Below are 18,252 nucleotides of genomic sequence, written 5' to 3' on the forward strand. Positions count from 1 at the left end.
TCCTCTCAAAGAGAATTCTAAACTCAAGAAAAAGAGAAGATTGGAAGTCCATCTCCTACACTCAAGAACCACTACGAATCACCATGGATTCAGGTACGCTTCCGCTTTCGTATTTCTCAGTAATTTAATATGGATGTTATGAAGATTAAGAGGACAACACTATACTCCAAACATTAAAACTTTAAACCTTGGAGGTCTTAGGTTTGAGTTTGAATTAAAATAAAAAATAATGATTTTTTTAACATCTGATACTTTAGTGTTAGAGATCTTTAATGTTTAATTCACTGACACACTAATATCAATAACCTCTTACACTTATGTCAAAAGTGAAAAATGATGAATATGTACATAATTATTGACACTTTGCTAAGTGTTAGTAAAAGTTAATTTTATAGTAATGTGTGTTGGGTCCATCTCATTTGGGGGCCCAAAATCCTAAAGTCCTGAAAGGCTCGCTTGATGTGCAATTAACATCAAGCTTTGGAGTTGGATGAAAATTGCCATGAAATTTGGCTATAAAAGCAAGTGAAAGTCGTTGCCCTAGATAACGTGTGCATGCAAAAGAAATGGTAAGAGAGAGAAAAGACATCGAAGGTTTTTAATTTGGAAATAGTGATTTCAATCTTTGATTGGACAATCAGAAGACGATTTTTACTCCGTTTTCTCCTAAATTTTTAGGTAAGTTATTGGCATCGCCCTCTACAATCCTACTGGTCTTGATTTTTATTTTATCCTCACCTTAACTATTATTTTAGATACTCACTTGTTAGAAAGACAATTATTAGGCTATGACTGTAACCCAAGAATATTGAGGTTATTGATGTTGATAGCCTTTCGTATTATATAAAGAAGAATTTGTGTTGTAATTTCATTAATATAGTGGAAGATTATATTGGATTATAGTCCCATGGTTTTTCCTTCTTTGGGTTTTCCATGTAAAATCTATGTCTTTTATGGTTAGTTTTTGCTTTAAGTTTGTTGGTTTATTTTTCTGCCTAATTATTTGTGGTACACATCTTATTTTAATCACACAAAAAAGGAAAAAATTTTATTTCTGCTTAATTTACAACTGTTTGTGGTAGTTCTTTTCCCAACAAAGTGGTATCAGAGCGTCAAAACAAGCAACAAAACAAGCAAGAGAAAAATGTGATGCTTAGAAAAATGACAACACTACAGCAATAGTTGATGGTGATTTGGGTATTGTTTATGATGAGAGCTTAGTAAATCTCACTTGTCATACTAGTAATTGGGTGATTGATTCGGGTGCTTCGTTTCATGTTACTCCACATCGTGATTACTTCACATCCTATGCCAATGGTAATTATGGCCATGTTTGGCTAGGAAATGAGGGGGCATCCAAAATTGTGGGCATAGGAGATATTTGCTTGGAAACTAGCATTGGCTGTAAGTTGTTGCTTAAAGATGTCAAACATGTACCAAATATTCGCTTTAATTTGATCTTTACAAGCAAGCTTGATGATAATGGTTACACTAACCAATTTGGTGAAGGAAAATAGAAGCTCCCTAAAGGCTCCCTAGTGCTAGCTAAGAAGAAGAAAATAAACACTCTCTATGTGTTAGAAGCCAAGAGCAAGAAAGAATACGTGAATATAGTTGTAAAAGATTTTGACATTGAGAAATGACATAAAAGACTTGGTCATATTGGTGAGAAATGATTAAAACTCTTGCCAAAAAATGATTTCTACCCAGCTTCGCAGGTATGTCCCTCAAGACTTGTGTTCATTGTTTGGCAGAAAAGACACACAGAGTAGCTTTTAAAAATATTTCTCCATCTAGAAAGTTGCAAATACTTGATTTGATTCAAACTGATGTTTGCATGATGCAAAGTAGATCAATAGGAGGTGCACTTTATTTTATGAATTTTATTGATGACGATTCTAGAAAAGTGTGGGCTTTTGATTTGATATCTAAAGACTAGGTGCTTGATATCTTTAAGTTCTTCCATGCTTATATTACGAGAGGGATAGGAAAAAAATAAAATGTGTAAGAGCAGACAATATTGGTGAGTACAAAGGACCATTTGAATAGTATTGCAGATCCCATGGAATCAGACTTCAGAAGACTGTACTAAAAGCCCCGCAGCAGAATGATGTTCTAGAAAGGATGAATAGAACAATTGAAAAGAGGGCCAGGTGCATGTTTTCTAATGCCAAACTTCCTAAATCTTTCTGGGCAAAGGCTATGCGTACTGTAATTGACTTGATTAACCTTTCTCCTTCAGCTCCATTTGATGTCGATATACTTGAGAGAGTTTGGACCGAGAAAGATGTTTCTTATAAATACTTGAGAGTGTTTAGTTGTACAACATATGTTCACATTCCTAAGGATGAGAGATTGAAACTTGATGATAAAGCTAAGGAATGCATTTCTTAGGCTATTGCATGAAGAATGTGGGTACAAATTATGGGATCTAGTGGCAAGAAAATTGATCAGAAGTAGAGATACTGTTTTTCTTAAAGATCAAATAGTTAGTGATGCAGCGAAGAATGACAAGTCTCAGTCATCTCTAGAGATTCCTATTACTCCACCTGTAGTTCATAATGATCATGAAGAAGTTAGAGAGGATAATAATGATGGTCCAATATAACCAATTAACCAAGCACCTCCAAAACAACCAACACCACCAGTTGAGCCAGAATTGAGAAAATCCACTAGAGAACGATGACCTTCTACTAGATATCCTCCACATGAGTATATGACGCTTACAGATGGAGGGGAGCCATAATGTTTTAAAGAAGCAATGTTTCCCTAGCAAAAAAGTGAGTAGGTTAAATTTATGCAAGAAAAGATGAAATCCTTGAATGAGAACCACACTTATGACTTAGTGAAGCTTCCTAAGAGAAAGAGGGCACTGAAAAACAAATGGGTTTACAGGTTGAAGACTGAAAATAACTGACAATAGCGATACAAGGCTAGATTGGTTGTGAAGGGTTTCGGCTAGAAGAAAGGTGTTGATTTTGAAGAAATATTTTCTCCTATGGTGAAGAAGTTCTCTATCCAAGTAGTCCTGGGATTAGCAACTAGCTTGAATTTGGAGATTGAACAGCTTGATGTAAATACAACTTTCTTGCATGATGACTTAGAGAGGACAAAATATAAATGGAGTACCTTGAAGGGTTCAATGTCAAAGGCAAAGAAGAACTTGTGTGCAAGTCGAAAAAAAGTTTGTATAGGCTGAAACAAACGCCAAGGTAGTGGTACAAGAATTTTGATTCTTTTATAGAGAATCATGTGTTCAGCAAGACTATATGCACCCATTGTTTTTTTGTAAAGAAGTTTGGTGATAATGATTTCATCATTCTTTTACTTTATGTAGACGACATATTGATTGTTGGCCAGGATACTAGTAAGATTAACGAGCTAAAGAGAGAGCTCAGCAAGTATTTTGCAATGAAGGACTTGGGACTAGCGAAACATATTCTTAGCATAAAGATTTCTCGCGATAAAAAATCTGGGAAGTTATGGTTATCTCAAGAAGCATATAATGAAAGATTTCTTGAAAGATTTAACATGAGCAATGCAAAATCTGTTTGCTCTCCACCTAGAGGCGATTTCAATCTTAGTTTTGAGCATTATCCTACAAGTGAGAAAGAGAAGAAAAATATGAAAGGAGTTCCTTATGCTTCAGCAGTTGGTAGTTTGATATATGATATGGTTTGTACAAGACCAGATATTGCTCATGTAGTTAGTGTAGTTAGCCAGTTTCTCTCCAATCCGGGCAAAGAACACAAGATAGTGGTAAAGTGGATTCTCAGATATCTCAAAGGCACTTCCAAGGCATGTTAATGTTTTGGTAGCGACAAACATGTGTTATAAGTGTACACAAATGCAGATATGGCAGGGGATGTTGATTCAAAAAAATCTCTATCAGGATATTTGCTCACCTTTGCAGGGGGAGCAATCTCATGGCAGTCCAAACTTCAACAGTCTGTTGCCCTATCTACCACTAAACCAGAGTACATTGCAATCACTAAAGGTTGCAAAAACCTTATGGATGGAAAATTTCCTATAAGATTTAGATGTGAAGCAAGACAACTTTGTTGTGTACTGCGATAGTCAGAGTGCAATTCACTTGGAAATGAATTCAACATACCATTCAAAATCCAAGCATATTGATGTGAGGTATCATTAGATATGATACGTACTTGAGAAGAAACAATTGCAGCTTGAGAATATACATACAATAGAGAATGAGTCAGATATGATGACAAAGTCGTTGCCCAAGGAGAAGCTGGAAAGCTGTATACATAAAGCGGGCTTAGCAGTCCCCTCCCCCCCAAATGATCTAGAGGGAGAGATTTGTTGGGTCCATCTCATTTAGGGTCCCAAAGTCCGAAAAGGCTTACTTGATATGCAATTAACATCAAGCTTTGGACTTGGATGAAAATTGCTGTGAAATTTGGCTACAAAAGCAAGTGAAAGCCACTGCCCTAGATAACGTGTGCATGCAAAAGAAGCGGCGAGAGAGAAAAATGACAGCGGAGGCTTTTAATTTGGGAATAGTGATTTCAATCTTTGATTGGACGATTGGAAGGCGATTTTTACTCCGTTTTCTCCCAAATTTTAAAAGTAAGTTACTGGCATCACCCTCTACAATCCTACTGATCTTGATTTTTATTTTATTCTCATCTTGGCTATTACTTGAGATATCCACTTGTTAAAGAGATCGTTGTTAGACTGTTACTGTAACCCGAGAATATTGAGATTCTTAATGTTGGTAGCCTCTATTATTATTTAAAGAAAAATTTGTATTGTAATCCCATTAATATAGTGGAAGATTATATTGGACTACGGTCCCGTGGATTTTCCCGCTTTGGGTTTTCACGTAATATTTATGTCTCTTATGGTTAGTTTTTACTTTGGGTTTTGTTGATTTATTTTTCCACCTATTTATTTGTGATACACATCTTATTTTAATCACACAAAGAGTGAAAGAGTTTTGTTTCTGCTTAATTTGCAGCTGTTTGTGGGAGTCCATTTCCCAACAATGTGGTGTGATAATCAAAGTGCAACAACTTCAGCAGCCTTGGCATGTAATCCCAAATTTCATTCAAGAACAAAACACATTTAATTGGATGTTCATTTCCTTAGGAAAAAGGTTGCTGCTGATAGTCTTCAAGTTCATTACATTTTTAGCTCTGATCAAACTACATATATTCTCACAAAGGCCCTGTCATACCATCATTTTTGTCTCTTGTATAACAACCTCAACCTTACTTTCCCAGGCTTAGCTTGAGGGGGGTTGTTAATGATATTGCTTATTGCTTCAGCTGACATGGGAAGCTTCAACTATGTGTCACATAGGATGTTAGTTATATGTATTGGTTATAACTACTTGCCATATGGCATCTTGTAATAGGTTGTTCTAGATCAAATTTGTTATTGCTAGGTAAAGCTGTTATAGCAGCTCAGCAACTATAAATTGAGCTTAGCTTAATTTTCAGATTGTAGTTCGTTAATCTTCCAATTGAATCTAGAATTTTCCGCTTCGTTCGCTCTGATTTTCTTAGTCACTAGACATCTAGTTACAATTTCTCAATTACGAAATAAGAATATGAAATCAAGATAAAAGGTGTGTAAGTTGATTTTATTTCTATAACATTTTGCAATTACTAATATGAAAAAGTGGTTAATTTATTTCAATAACATTTTGCGATTACTAATCTAAAGAAGTGGACTTGAATTTTGAAAACGTTGTTTGTTCTTGACTATGTCATCCATGCATGCTTTCATATTTCGGGGTGGCTATGGGCTATGAGCTGAGTGGCCTTGCTTAGCTCCATCGACAAGAAATAGGCTCCTTGGCAAATCGAGTTAATGCTTCTCCGACTTGTTATACATAATCTTTAAGATTATTAACAAAGGGATAACCGAGGAACTAAAATTAAATTTAGAGATATGATCTTTGCAAGCCAATGCAGTTTAGTGCTGGGCTCATCCACTACTGGTTCTTACTATAAAAAACGCATTTGCATTTCACTTTGTTATTGCTAGTATTCGCCAAAAATTAATTATGAAGCATTGATTTTTTTAAGCCAATATTAGCTTATTCATAAGAAAATGTAGGAAAACAGAATAAAAAAATATTTTTAAGCTATTTTCCAAGAGACTTGGATGTCCTTTTGAAAGGATGTGGGTATCTTGAAGGAGTTCATGGAATGCTCCTAGTGGCTCTCTTTTGTGCCAGAGAAAAATCGTTGAGAGAGAAAATTTTGTAAAAGATAATCTCACCAGGATTTTTCAAAGAATATGTCATATAAATTAAAAGTAGAGAATAACACTAGTCACATATCTTAATTTTTATACAAAAAGTTCTCGATTAGAGAAATACATACAACTGTTAAGAGTGGCCACTTTCCAGATATTATTTATTATATAAAAAATTATTACTCTCTTGTATACATATGCTATAAATATTTCACTCATCAAAAAATATCACACAATCTCACAAATAATTTCTTTTAAATATATAATTAGATTAAACAACTATATGCTTTGTGCATAACTTCATTTGCCAATGTCATATAACAAATCGAACATTTTGACTTGCATTTCTGTCTCTCCTCTACTAGTTTGCTTCCATGGCCAATAATTCAAAATTATGCAACTACCAAATTAGCTTGTAGGGGTGTTTTCGCAGATCAAATTTTGCAGATTGGACATCAATCTATATTCAATCCATGATTTTGCGGATTATAAATTTTCAATTCAATCCAATCCAATCCGTTGGATGTGAAGGAAACCTTACAAATTCATTTTGTTGCTAGAATCAACACAGTTAACTATTTTGTACCACTAAAAACAAGCATCTGCTAAAGAAAAATACATATTCTGGCTAAAAAGGGTGATAAGGAACACCATTTCCTTCGTTATTCAAAGTTTTACATATTATTTACTTACAATATTGATCGACTCATAAATGTGGATTAAGATGATCAATTAGATAATTCCTAGTAAATAACAAGAAAAATAGATAAACAACAATGTCAAATGCATAACAACGACAATAGCGGTGGGTGTTCGGATTGGGTTAACTCGAACCGAACCAAACCCAAAATTTATTTCTGGTTCATTTCAGGTTAACCTGTGCAACCTGAACGGATTCAAACTGTCAACTCGTTCGGGTTAAAATTCGGTTCGGGTTCGAATTTTCACATAAACGGGTTGATTTTTTTTTTAAGTTTTTCCTTTTAAAATTTAAAAAAATATATATGTATTAAACAAAAAAAAATCTCTTATCTCTCACTGTCTCACACTCTCATTACCTCATTGTTCTCACTTCTCACACTATCGGTCTCGATACCTAGCAGCAAGCCTCGAAAGCAAATCCATAAACAATGAAGACGAGGCCACGACGACAACAGTAGGAAGCCCGTTGCCCACAGCCGTCCAGCTCTAGTAGATGCCCTATTGCAGTTGTTCACCGCAACCCACTCATCGTCAGCCAGCACGCCTCCAATAATCAAGTCGCTTGCAGCCGTGCCTTGTCGTTCACCTCGCTTCTCACTCAGTCCCACACAGTCACGCTTTGCCAACACTGTAGTTTTCCATCGATCAAGGTTTGTAGTTTAGTCCCTACTTGGTACTGATATTTGGATTTTAGAGTGGGTTTATTGCTGACTTGCTATTGACTATTGTTGTTAATTAAATTGGAGATTGTTAATTAATTAATTAACAATTGTTCAATTATTTGGTGTGGGTTTGTTACTGTTGACTGATAATTGAACAATTGGGATTGTTTTTAATTAAATTGGAGTGGGTTTGTAACGTTTGTCACTGTTGACTGATAATTGAACAATTGGAGGCTATTATTAATTAAATTGGAGTGGATTTGTTGCTGTTGACTGATAATTGAACAATTGAATATTTTTGTTAATTAAATTGGAGTGGGTTTGTTGTTGTTATTATTAATTAAATTGGAGATTGTTAATTAATAAATTTGTGCTTTTTTTAATTTAGAATATGGCAATATACTGAATACTGATTCATAGTTATTATTACTATTATTATTATTGTTTGTTTAACTTAATTATTGTTCGGCAAAGTTATATTAATTCCCAAATGCTGTTGCTGTTATTAATTAAATTGTGATATTTGTTCAATTTAGGATATATAATATGAAATTATGAGTTTTTGTAATGAGAACTCATTTTTTACCGCAAAATCATAAGTGGGTGTTGAAATAGGATTCGCATTGGCTAGAGCGTCCAGATCCATAATAGATTCTTATTATTATATTAAATTGTGATGTTTTGTTCTAGATTTCTTTGTTTTGTTATGTTTATGCCATAGATTGACTTTGATCACTGATGCGATCATGTTATGGATTTATGATTCAGATGTCTAAGACAGATGGCTCAAGAGTTCGTGACAACATCCAATCCACTGAATCTAATGAAGTTAGTGTTATGTCACCAACGGCTACGGAAGCCCAATCCAGATCGAAAAGAAAGAGGTCATCGAGGACATCATCAAAACCACCTCAGCTAAGAAAAGTGATGGCTCTGAGATCAAAGGCATGGAAGGATTTCACTAAATTGCCAGAAGATTATAATCAGTGTAAGTGCAACTATTGCGGCCAAGAATATTCATGTAAATCTACTAATGGGACTAGCAGTTTGTCGAACCACTTGAAAAGGTGTTTTGAATATGAAAGTTATCTATAAAATCAAGCACCTTTAACTCAAGAACTTACTAGTGCCGGTAATGAAGAGATTGGTCAGGTTGTGGTTAAGATATTTAATCAGGAGGCTATTAGAAGGGCAACAACTAAAATGATTATTCTTAATAAGTTGCCATTTTTTCATGTGGAGAATTCTGGATTCAGACATTTTTACAGTATTGCATGTCCTAAGTTTGTGGTCCCATCTCATAGAACCATTACTAAGGATATTCTTGACTTATTTCTAGTTGAAAAGGCTTCGTTGAAGAGTTTATTATATGATAAGAAGCAAATAGTCTTGCTCACTACGAATATTTAGACTTCCATCACGATGGCCAGTTATATGGTAATAATAGCTCACTTTATTGACTAAGATTGGCAATTATGCAGGAGGATCATCAGTTTTAACACAATTTCTGATCATAAAGGGGAGACGATTGGTAAGCAACTCAAGAAATGTTGGCTTGATTGGGGTATAGAGAGGGCGTTCACAGTCGCTGTGGACAATGCAAGTGCAAATAAGGTTACCATTAGCTATTTGACGAATAAATTGAAGACTTTGAGAGATGATGCATTGGTGTTGAATGGTAACTTTATGCATGTGTGTTGTTGCGCATATATTATGAATCTTATTGTTAATGAGGGGTTGAAAAAACTAGACGACAATATTATTAGTATCCGTAATGTTATAAAGTATGTGAGATCACCTACTGCGAGATTGAAAACGTTTCAAATTTGTGTAGAGTAAGAAAGGTTTTGGGGAAGAATGGTCAGCCTTCTAGAGGAAGTGTGGTTTTAGATTGTCCAACTAGGTGGAATTCCACATATACCATGTTGATGAAAGTATTGAAGTTTAGATTGGTATTTGATCGAATAACAAATGAGGATAAGCTTTATCATGCTTATTTTCGTAAAGAATAAGGTAGGAAGAAAAATGTAGGACCACCAGAAAGTTATGATTGAGATAATGCTCGTCGAATGGTCAGGTTTTTGAGGATTTTTTATGATCCCACACTGGCATTTTCTTCTTCTCTGAGGGTGATATCTAGTACGTGCGACAACGAGATATGCGAAGTTAAAAATGCTTTGAATATAATGGCGGATAGCCATGACCCGCACATTAGCATGATAGCAAGTAGCATGAAGGAGAAATTTGAGGAGTATTGGGAGGGGCCTTTGAAGATAAACAAGTTGTTGATCGTTGCTTATGTATTAGATCCACGAGGGAAAATGAATTTTACAACACTTTGTTTTGAGGCTTTATATGGTAAGGATAGAGCAAAATGTGCTGAGATGAAAAACGTGCTGAAAGATGTGTTAAACAAGCTTTTTGAAGCATACAGTGCTCAACACTTAAAACCACGGGCTAGTGCAAGTGGAAGTGCGAGTGCATTTCCAAGAGATGTTTTAGTGCTTTTATGGATGAAGACGATGAGGCTGCTGTCACTAGAGATCACATAGAATTGTCAAATGTGCTAGATCTCTACTTGATGGAGTCAGCTGAATATCAAGCGCCTAATGCATTGGGTGCTCCATTTGATATTTTGCTATGGTAGAAAAGCTAATAGTTCGAAATACTCAATTTTGTCGTAAATAGCAAGAGATGTGATTGTCATTCCAATATCTACAGTTGCATCTAAGTTCACTTTTGGCACGAGAGGTCATATTTTAGATGAATATAGGAGTTCTATGACTCCAGATATGGTTGAAACATTGATACTAAAGCAAAACTAGTTGCGATCTTCACTTTTTGTTGATTCAATAACAAACCTTCAAGCGTTGGTTGAGGAAAACGAGTTTATGGATGCTCTTACAGAAGGTATAAATATTAATGGTTACTTATTTACTTATTTATTTTTAAGATTTGTTTACTTTAAGAGTTATTTACTTCAAGTATTTTTATCTCATGTAGAGCTTTGTAAATCGACACACGCAGACCATCCAAGTGTTCTAATATGAAGATTTTTTGTTGCAACAGTAAGTATGTAACAGTGTATATTGATTTGGATCAAGCATAATAATCAATTACAAAATCAGGGCATAGTAATAATACAAACATGCTACTAGTATATTGAGAATTGGATAATAATCAATTATACAATTAGGGTGTAGTCATAATACAAACATGCTACTAATAATATTGAGAATTGTTAAGGCATATTGAGTGATTCTACTAAATGTTAATTAATTTTTTTAATTTTTCTGTAAAATGGATTGATTTGCTTCATTTTCTATCCGTTGTTGCTCGATATTTTGCTATGGTGTTGGTTAATTATTGCTAATTTAGAGGTTTTATGATGAGTATTGATGGTGTTGGAGATGGATTATTAGCCTTGTTTGTCATCTGAAGATGTTTAATCATGATTGCCATTTGCCATTGTAATTTTTAGATTTGTAATTTTTTCGTTTATTGTGCTTGACTAAATGTTTTATGTTTTATTAACTTTCAAAAGACTTGTTGAAACATTGTTAATGATGATTTTAGTTGATGTTTGTTGTTAAGGATGTTTGGATTTGAGATTTTTGGATTTTAAGTGGTGTTTGGTAGAAGTTTTGGATTGAATTGTTCTAACCCGTTCTAACACGAATTAACTCAAACCAAAATTTTAACTCGAATTACCATTCCAATCTGATCCGAATTGTGAACCCAAACTGAACCGAACCAAATTAAATTTGGTTCGGTTTGGTTCGGGTTAGTGTTTTCACCTCGATTGGGTTCAATTCTCCAACCCGATCTGGTTGAAACTCGAACCGAAACTCGATTTGCCCACCCGTAGATGACAATGTGTTTTATTGGCTACAACTAAAGGCATTCCACTAGGAGAGAAATTAATTTATAATATTGGACCAAATGGCAACAGAGACAATATGAAATGGTTGAGCCTTCTATATAGAGAGGTCAAATTTCTCTTACATGCCCATATTTCCCATGATGTATTGTATTAAGATCAAACTACAAGTGTCTCTAGAGTAGCATTGCAAGTTACTTTATCTTTATATCTTCCAATGGAGAAAAGAATGTGGCATTGTTCAGTAACTTTAGTCTCTCCAACTTTTTTTATCCATCCAATGTGATAAGAAGAAGGATGTTTGTGAGTTTTAAGTTGTAACTTGTCAACCATTGTCTTGGAAACTATATTCTCAGTATTACCACTATCAATAATTAGATCATATAGCTCTCATTGACTGTGCATCTTGTTTTGTAGATGTTATATCTCTGAGTATCTTTCTCTTTTTGGAGTGTAAAGCAAACGTTGTACTACTAGTGATACTCTTTCATCTAGATGTGTCCACTCTTCCTCCTCTTCTATATATTTATTGTCTTCAAATAGTCAAGCTCTTCATTTTCCTCTGTATAAGTTTCCAAATTGATTGTTTGGTGTCATTATTTGAGACATTGGTTTGATGTATTGTCTGATTTGGAACAACGAAAACATTTGTCGTCTCAAGGAATTGTATACGGATTACTACTACTTGGTGGATCTTTTGTGGATCGTATATTTTGTCCATTACTATTTTGTGTTGGCTTTCTAAAGTTTTCTATAGGAGTTTTTCCTTTGTTGACTTCATACCTCTACTTTGGTTGCTGACCATGATTGAATAGCGTGGGGTGGTTTGATTTTAAGCCTTTCTTTTTTCAAGTTGCATTTCCACTTTTTTGGCTAGTCGAATGGCATTCTGCAATGTATGTACTAGTTGCAACCCAACTTGATCTTCTATTTCAGGACATAAACCATCTAAGAATTGACCAACTATTTGGGCCTTTGTCTCGTGGAGTTTATTTCGTTCCTTGACAACAATTGCAAATAGGGTTTGTACATAGTCAAGAGGCAAAAATTGTCCTATTAACAAGTGATGCATGCTATGCTATATCTTGACCTTTCCTTTTCTTTGTAGCACACAAGAAATCTATAATCGTCCTACCAAACTATAGCAATACCTTTGAGTTTATGCGCTACTACCTTGACTTTCTTTTATTTTAAAAAGTCCATTGTTTTAAAGAATCATTCAACATCTTATAAGCAATCAAGAAAGTCTTCAATGCCTAGTTGTCTACTGAATGATAGGAGTTTAACTTTGATGTGGCAGTCATTGTGAGTAGCTTTTGTATTCCTACTCGAGCTACTTGTCTCCTTAGTTCTATTAGTCTTCTTTTGTTCATTAGAATAATTTCTTGAATCAGCAATATCAATTCCCTTTGCTTCTTGATCACTTCTTTGGGCAAGTCTAATCACTTTTAAATCTTGTCTCATGCCAAGTAATTATTCTTCCATCACCGTAATATAAGTTTATATTGACTGTAGGGCTTTCATTGTTTTATGTTATGCTTCAGCTGAATGGGTTTGTGATTGTTTGAGTCGCTCTATTCCCATTATAATTCAGTCTTCAATATGGAGTATTGCTTTCTCCAAAAACCTTTTTTTTAAACTTTTTTTCTTGGTTTTTTGGGTTTTTGTAAGAACAGAGAAAAAATAATAGGGTAATGTTGTAATTAAGGAAAATTTAAGGGGTACAACTATAATTATGCAAAAGATGTGGTTACCAGCGATGGTGACCGAAAAAAATAAACAAAGATGGGTGGATCTGGAAAATTTAAGGTCAATAAATGTGGTGGTGGTGGTGGTTTGATTCAAATTATTGTGATTTAACTGAAATTTGAATTGAAGTGGCAGTTGGAGGCTTGTGTCTTTTCCAATTAATATAGCAGCAGCTGGCTGTGATGACGGTTTAGGAAGAAAAGGCTGATAGCAATTTGGTTTGGTAATAGCTATCAATTCACGGCAGAAAGTGACAAACCGACCAGCATTTAGTGTGGCAGTTTGGGGGCTGTTTTAGTGTGTTTCCAATGGCTACGGTGGCTAGTTGGTGGTGTTAATGGCTTGGATATGGTCGGTGGCATGTGGGCGTTCCAACGTGAGGGCGAAGATTGATAGAAAGAAGAAGAAATGGTGGCCGCGGTCGCCGCATGTGGTAGTTGTGATAGTGGTTTGGGTTTTATTTTATTTAATTGAATTAATGGATGATGGAGGAAGGATATGTGTACGGAGGGTGGTTAATGGTCAAGAAAGCTCTGCCTAATACAGAGAATGACTCTGATACCACTTGACGCAAGGCGGCGGCGATACTAGATTTCATTCTAGCGTACGTTCTTGAAAACTCAAAAAGGAGGGCTCTCAATAAAGAGAATGTATCTTAATTAAGAAAATATTGAATAGTATTACAGAGAAGCTTGTGTAAAGAAATAAGTATAACAAGCGTATTTATACTAGTTGGGATTATCCTATTCCTAATTAAATAATGATTCCTTCTAAGAAAAGGAATGTGTTTTAAATAAGAAATTACAAAGCAAATCCTAATCAAACTAGAAAAAAAGAATTTAAACTTATACTCCAACTATAATTATGTTTGTCCTACATCAGAAGTTGTGTCATTCCCCACAATAAACAAATCCTGTTATATGAGCTCTATTAATTAACTTGTAATTTGTACTAAAAATTAAAGGAAAAGAAAAAGAAATATTACTACAAACAACTGCTTGATGTTTTTTGTCATTCTGTACACTCTTGTCTTGGATAATATTAAGAAGAGTATCTAATATATCTTAAGATTCGGTGTTAATATTGCAACCATGTTCTTGTCTTTGCTTCAATCGTTGATCAACGAAGCCATCCAACACCTCGAACATTTTTCAGTAGGGGAAAATGGTCGGACAAGTTAGGCTTTTCTGCTTCTTCCATGATACCCCAAATTGTATCCTTAAACTCCCGCTAATTGGGATCAACCAAGTTATTAGAAAATATTGTGTTAGATGACAAATTAAGTGAAGTATGAAAAGCAGCTTGGCCAAAACCTATTGCTTTACCCGCAGGGCAATTTTCTTCAACATAACCGAGAAGGTCATTGATTTTCTTGCGCCGGAGGTCTTGATCGAAAGACTTTCCACAGTGGCTGGACTGGCAGCCGGACCCAACTAAATTCTTGGTGTCAGTAGGATTTGGACAAGACTGCTTCAGGGACCTTTCAATCATAGAATAATGAATCACAATTTTTAAGGATAGCTTTGGCCATGCTTGGAGAAGAAACCACTACTGTCGTCACCAGGCCAAGTCTTAGACTCATTATGCGGCCATGAATCTTGGTAAGATTGGCCAGTGACTTGTGAGGTTTACCACCCGGCTCCAGGAGGTTTCCGATCACCGGATATGGCTTTGGTCCCGGTCGAACCTGTTTGCGTCGTCATAGAAATGAAACTTAAGGCCATCACCCAAACGAATGTAAATACGAGCCATAGTATGCAGCTAATTAATAAATCCATCTTTCAGCTTAATTTAAGTTCTCTTTATTTCAAACTCTCAATATTAACAACATCCTCGATCAGCTTCTTTTAAAGATTTGATTAATAACATTCGAAAGGTGAGCTTGTGTCACTTGTCGTCCACCCAGGCGGCCGCTTCGGGCCATATGTTAGGAAGGCACATTTATTTTGATATTTCATAGTACCTGAATTAATAATTTTTTTATGAGCTTATTTTTTAGGCCTCTTTTAATAAGATCAAGATTCTCTCCCGATATGACCATGTACTTAGTAAATAACTCTCAATTATTGATTAATAGTTAATAAATAATTTTAAAAAAGTTGAATTTTACCTATACACTATTATTAAAAGACACATGGTAGAAGATCTTTAAAAGTTTAATAGAGTTTAGATTAGGAGAGAATCCTATTTCTTTTCAATAATTATCCTGAAATTACGAATTTATATGCAAATTTTATATTTGTTATGGCTAATGTTAAAGAGCTATAACTGTTATTTTATTGCTAATTTTTCTAAGAAGAAAATTAATTTTTTTTATCTTTCTAGGTTTAAAAATATTTAATTATTTAATATTACAAAATTTATTGCGCTCATCTCTACAAAAGAATTTGTTATATTCACTGAGTCACTTTTGAAGTTAAAAGAAAAATAGCTTCTTCAAATAATTGTTTTAAAGAAAGTTAAAAAGATATCTTTTTAACTTTCTCTCTTCTCTAAAATTTCATAATATCTTGTTGATTATTGTTGAAGTTCAATGTGTAGTTAAAACTTGATTAAATTTTGAAGTGTTTTATATTTCTTTGTTATTGACTGTAAGGATATCTCATAAAAAAAATTTCTCCTAAGGCCCTTGTAACTTGAATCCTTGATGTTGACCCCAATCACTTGAGTAATTTTTGCTTTCAAAAACATGAGCATTTATTTATTGTAGTGGAAAATGTTGGGATATGATTTTAATAGTAGTGGGTAAGGTTCGATATATAAAATATCATAAAATTTATAACATAACACATAAATCTAAATAAAACATTAAGTAGAGACCAAGGCTTAGTTCTACTTGTTATGGATAGCCTTCCTAGGACTTAGATCTTGGGTTTGAGTCTCCTATAGTGTGCGCGTGTTTTTAATCAATAATATTTTAAAGAATAAACTAGAATACAAAGTAATAAGTATATTTGGTAATATGATATTTTAAGGTTATAGTTTATATAGTAGAGGTTAGGGGTGGGCATGGGTTGGTTTGGGTTAGATTTTAAGTCCAACCCAAACCAAACCATAAAAATTTGAATCCAACCCAAATATTTTTAACCCAACCTAAACCAAACCATTTGGGTTTGGTTAGGGTTTAGTTTGAATTTTATTATCAAAATAATTTTTATTTTGATAAAATTTAATTATTCAAAATTATAATAATTATTAATTGTTATTAATTATTAAATTGATATTAAAATATAAAAAAATATAGTGGATAAAAATTATAAATTTTACAATAACTTAATCCTTAAATTAAAGAATACTAGAAAATCAAAATAAAGTTTAATCACAAAAATTATTATTTCTCAATATATAAGAACATACACTTTAATAATAAACTTTCACAAACATGACATTAACAATCTAATAATAAATTTTGCCACTTGTTATTTATTTAATTATGTAATATTTATTTTTATTTATCGTTTTGGTAGTTTTGCGTTATGTTGTCTACTTATATGCTTGATTTTATTTACATTATGATATTATATAGTGTATATGCTTTATGTTCTAATTTCATTATATGGTAAGCAAAGTTTTTTAGAGGGCCTAATATGGGCATTACATTCAATTATTAACCAAAAATTAGCCACCATCTAGCATATCGAACCCAGTCCAAGCCGAGTTATTATTGATCACTAGTAGAGTTCATGCTCTTTCTATGATGATCCTTCCATGTGGGAGGAATTATTTTTGTAAATAAAAAAAATTATGTTATTTACAACAATATTTATTTACTTTAAATTTATTTTTACATGTTATTTTCATTTTTTAACTGTTGATAATTGATCACGCTGTAAAAAATTTAATGGTGGCCTTTCACTTATTTGTGTTCATTTATTTTGTTTTCATTTATTTCATTTGAAAAATTTGAGTGTTGGGGTTTTGTCCATGACCCATGGGTAAACCATACTCAACCCATAATAAAATGATTTTCTATATAAAACTCACATTTAACCTATTTTCATGATTTACCCAACCCAAACTATTTAATTTGGTTTGGATTTGGATAAACCCATGGGTTGTGGGTTTATGCCCACCCCTAGTAGAGGTTATAGAAAAACAAACATTTTTTTGTGGTAAAAACAACAAGGTTGTAATTGGAAATTTAAAAGTACGTAGTAGCCTATGTTATAGGCTCCTAAAAAAATCAACTTTCAAAATAAAGCATCCTATGAAAAGAAATAATTTTAAATAGTTACCAAGCACCTTTTTTTTATAAAAAATTATTATTAGTAGTAGTAGTAGTAGGAAAAAAGACACTTACACTCCCAAGATTTAGGGAAATTAATGATCATTAAGACCCCCAAATTTTTTAAAAGGGACACGAGAACTCCTTTTTTACCACAATATCCTTTTGGTACAAATTTAATATTAATAGTACAATCTATCTAGCAGGCTAATAATATTAAATTACTTTTAACATTTAAAATAATATTAAATTATTATATTTATTTTAGTAATATATTTGTGTTTATTATAAAGATTTTAAATAAATCTTTGCGTTAAAAAGGTTTTATAATTAACAAAATATTTCCCAATTAATAATATTAATATTATTTTTTTAATAATATTCCAAATAATTTTAATGCTATGTTTCTATTTATTATTAAATATTACTTTCATATAATAAAATAGATCTAATAGATTGAAAAATATAAAAATATTGTTTAAATATTAAAACTATTTTAAAATGTATATTACTTTTATTTTAATGCCATATTTCTATTTATTATAAAATTTTGGCATCAAATTTTTTGGGTTAAAAAGGCAAAGGGTATTATAGTAAAAAAAAGTTTTGATGTCCTTTATTAAAAACTTAGGGTATATGTATCATTTTTCCTTCTTATTATTATCAGGGATAATAAAGTCAAACCAAGGAATGCAATCTCATTCCCAACCCCATGAGAATGAGATTCTCATTTCTTATTCCTAAATTTGGTGGGTTCCACAATTGTCATTCTATTCTTTGATTCAATTTTTACAAATAGACACACA

Source organism: Citrus sinensis, chromosome 8 (assembly GCF_022201045.2).
Source record: "Citrus sinensis cultivar Valencia sweet orange chromosome 8, DVS_A1.0, whole genome shotgun sequence".
NCBI lineage: Eukaryota > Viridiplantae > Streptophyta > Magnoliopsida > Sapindales > Rutaceae > Citrus > Citrus sinensis.